Source organism: Erinaceus europaeus, chromosome 18 (genome assembly GCF_950295315.1).
Source record: "Erinaceus europaeus chromosome 18, mEriEur2.1, whole genome shotgun sequence".
Lineage (NCBI taxonomy): Eukaryota > Metazoa > Chordata > Mammalia > Eulipotyphla > Erinaceidae > Erinaceus > Erinaceus europaeus.
This window is the reverse complement of record NC_080179.1, coordinates 66128264-66132616: the sequence shown is the minus strand read 5'-3', so window position 1 is coordinate 66132616 and position 4353 is coordinate 66128264. Positions and strand designations below refer to the sequence as shown.

Sequence of the window (4353 nt, the reverse complement as noted above, 5' to 3'; positions counted from 1 at the left end):
GTTTATCAAATTTATACTTAATAAATGTACATGCATTGTATTTTATTCTTTTATACCCCTGCCATGTTACTGGTTATATGAATCTTAGTAGAAGTGTTGATAGCTGGTAAAGACTAGATATGGTGATGTGTTTACTTAAGACATTGATGTTTCCTTATTGATTATCAAACTTTTATGTCTATTTGGTATTTAAGATGTCATGAGGCTCTACAAGATTAAAAAAAATGTGTGAGCAGATGGGGTTTTTAAAACCCTATGTAACTGTATCAACTATTTGTCAACATTTGTCAAACTCTTGATTTTTTAAAAATATATTTCTTTATTTATGTACTGCTTTTGGCCAGAACACTACTGCTCAGCATTGGCTTATGGTGGTATCTGGGAATGAACCAGAGATGCTGGAGCCTCAAATTCAAAGACTTTTGCATAATCACTACCTCTCCACCATAGCAATTTCTCTGGATTCAGTAATGTTTGCTTCTGGCTTCTGTGCAATAATAACCAATGTGCATACCTTGTTTACAAAGTGTAACTATTTACTTGAAAAGTTGAATTTCAAAGACAACCTGATATTTAAAATAAATTGTTGCTTTAAAAAAAATTTTTATTAATAACTTAAACATAGCTTACAGGATTGCTGGGGCATAGTTTCACACTGCACCCACCACCAAATGAGAATAATACATTGATCCACTAAGATGATTGTTATTTACACTTTCCTCCAAATAACTATGCTGGAAATTAAGAGCTAGCTCACCAGATAGATGATAGATCACCTGTATTGCCATGCACACACAGTCCAGGCTCCAGAGCAGGAACTAGAATGTCTGAGGCAGGAAGTGATGGTGTACTCATGTGTGAGATTTTGGTTACAACCAAGAAAACAAATAAAAACTTGCACAAACATAAAGATAAGTGGTAGCTATGACGAGATATTTAATGTATTCTTCTGAAAGTTTTTCAGGGAGAATTTATGTTGACTGGGAAAATCAACTATAAAATTTAGAGGGCCAGGGGTAGTGCACCCGGAAGAGTACATAAGGACCAGGGTTCAAGCCTTCTGTCCCCACCTGCAGGATGAACACTCTTTGAGCAGTGAAGAAGGGCTACAGGTGTCTCTTTGTCTCTTTCTCTCTCTCCCTCCCCTCTCAATTTCTCTCTGCCTCTATCCTAAATAAATAAATAATAAAACATTAAGGACAATAAGAAATTAAAATTAACTAACCATATATTTGATCATGTCTAAATGGGGGCTGATTATAATTCCTAATTAGATGACTCTTAACTAAATTGTGCTTTTTTTGTGTGTGTGTGCCTCCAGGGTTATTGCTGGAGCTTGATGTCTGCACTAGGAATTCACTGCTCCTGGAGGCTACTTTTTCCCCTTTTGTTGCCCTTGTTATTGTTATTGCTGTTGTTGTTGTTGTTGGATAGGACAGAGAGAAATCAAGAGAGGAGGGGAAGACAGAGAGAGGGAGAGAAAGACAGACACCTACAGACTTGCTTTACAGCTTGTGAAACAACCCTCCTGCAGGTGGGAAGCCAGGGCTCAAACTGGGATCCTTATGCTGTTCCTTGCGATTTGTGTCATGTGTGCTTAACCCGCTGTGCTACCACCTGGCCCCCAGACTGTGCCATTTTAAACTTTATTTGTGTGGCCTTGACCTGATGTAAAATTCAAATTTATATTTGAAATTAGGTCTTCTTTTTTTTTTCTTTTGTATTAGGAAGAATTAAAGACAGTTATTTATACACCATGCTTGACTTCAGTAGAACTTACTGCCTCTATCAGTGTATATATCATATGCATATATCAACTTGGATTCTTTTAAGATGCATGTCAAGTTACCATCTATTTTTTATTTGTTTATCTCATTACAATTCAGTGGATCTATGTATATATATATCACTTTGAAGTTTGAAAAAGTGAAAAAAGCACTATGAGATGAATTTTAAGATTTGTGAAAATCACTCCATTTGTAAGTATATCTTCTTATCTGGAAATTAAGAATAATGATAACTCAAGAGGTAGTTATAAAGTTCAATCTGAGTAAACAAAATTGAAAATGTTTTAAAAGTAGAACATTCTACTTAAATACAAGAGGAATTTCTCGCATTATTTAAATTTTTTTATAGACCTACTTGTGATGAGTACATTTAAATTAAGTCAGTTAAGTGAATGTAAACACCTACCTATTTCAACTCAATGATATACACATGTGTATATGTGGTTTACCTTTAATATTTTTCATTTAGTATGAATTTTTCATTGTGACTCTCAGTGAATAATTATTCCAAATTTAGTAATCTGATTAACATACATGTACTTTGTCTTTATAAAATTGTGAAGAATTTAAGATGTACCTCATTAAAATGAAATATGCAAACTCTGGCTAGGATTGCAATTATTCTTCTGTTTTGTCATGTGATTAAAAGGCAATAGAATCTATTCTTTGTGAAGCTAAGTAAAACAAATTGTTCTGCCAGTACACAAAAAAATCTTTACTAAAAAATGATCATTCTGTAAACTGTAGGGGAAATCTTCAGAATGAATTTACAGTAACAATTTTAAGACTTCTTTTTCCCCCTTTAGATACTATTCTCTAGTTGCGCAGATCAGGTAAATATCTAGTCTCTTTAAATAAGCATCCTGTACAGTTTTTGAAGTCATATCAAGTGGATGTGTAAGCAACAAATTTCTGTCTTATGGGGCTCTAGAAAAATGTTGGACATTTTTATTATACAAGTATTAGAAGAACTCATATTGCTAAACACTGTATTAAGGTAAAATGCATTTACATTTTTCAAGAGATTTGAACAAATTAAATGAACTTTATTGGCTAGTGTTTTAATAAATCTGTCATTTTTCATCAGAGTCCTGCAGTTACAAGGAATGTCTACAGTTTGCAAATGTGACCTCACTTGGAACGATAATTTGTAATGTTTGCCAGAAAATAAACAGGAAACAAATCTGAAAGTAATTTGTAAAGTGGGAGAGATAACTTTCTTTCCAAGAACCTAACTCTGTTAGAACCACGTCCTTACCTCTGTTAACGCCCACATGCTTTTTTGTTTAAAGAGCCAGGTGACAACCATAAATTAAGTGAATTTCTGAACCTCTGGAGACCACAAACCAAAACTGCTCGGATTCTTCTTCCCTTCCTGCCACCAAGCCTTCCTCCTGCTAAATGAAGAGTTGTATATGTTGCAAGAGACTATTTAATCATTGAAGAGAGACAAAATGTTCTGCTTTTCAGCACATTTTAATCCACAGCTGGTGCACAGATTGGCATTGAGTATATGTTAGTTTTAGCTGTGAATTCTTTCAAGTTGAGGTTGCCTATATTTAGATCTTGGGAGTTTTAGAATTGCTGAAAGTAAATGTTTGAATGAGAAAAATATTGACTTGTGGAAAACACTGTTTAATAAAGGTGTTGATTTTGGCCAACCTAGATTGTGCTTGTGTTTGATTCTTACTGTAATAAGATAGATGAAATCATAGGTATTACTGGGAACCCTCATATATTTGACTACTATGCCTTAAAGGTAAACTGTGGTACTTAAACTTTGTATTGAAGAATACTTCTCTGGAGGAGAAAAAAAAAGTTGCAGGTTCATTATGGAAAGCAAGATATTATACTTAAGAGACAGAGAAACTGACATAAACCCTAATTTAGACTTTCAAACTTTATTTTCAAATTTATCAAAACCCTAAAGTAATAGTTTTACCATTGATTTTTCTTATTGTCTTGCAAAACAGACTCTTCATCCACAAGAGGGAATTTAATGTTGATCTATTTTCTTTCCTCCTGAACTAGTTTTTAATAGATTCAACAAATATTTATTGAGCACTTATTAAGTATAAGACAATGTGTTAAACATAGAGACTATTATAATTTAACTTTGATTGTTACTGCTCTATAAGGTGAAAATTAGCAGAATTTTTTTAACCCTGATTGTATCATAGTCTGTGCTTTTTCTAGTGAGGGTATTATTTGAGAAGCTAATAGCACTGTCTTTTTTTGTTTGTTTTTAATGTCCTGTTGAACATGTCACCAGACTTTCCTGCTTCTTTCTCTTATATATACATCAGAGTTCTCCTGGAATTTCATTCTTCTATACACATACTCTACCTAAATGCCTACTTACATCCAATGAGGCTACATGCAAGGTATAGGTAAGTGGTGGACATTTTTTTGTATTTGTTGCTTATAGACTTGACTTTTACCAGAAATATATACCCAGCATTCTGCTTGATAGCTTTACCTACCTATTGGGAAGGAATATATGAGGTAAGTTTTGTTAACATAATGCTATTTTTGGCTTCTAAATGTCATTTCTAAAAAGATCTTC

At 33.5% G+C, this 4353-nt stretch overlaps 1 long non-coding RNA gene across 1 annotated transcript; it reads left to right on the top strand.

Moving 5' to 3' along the window:
- The first annotated feature begins 660 nt into the window (after positions 1–660).
- LOC132534344 (uncharacterized) lies at positions 661–3448 on the top strand. The gene is made up of 2 exons (XR_009546076.1): positions 661–2784; positions 2875–3448. It is a non-coding gene; the product is annotated as an uncharacterized LOC132534344 (long non-coding RNA).
- Positions 3449–4353: the final 905 nt, after the last annotated feature.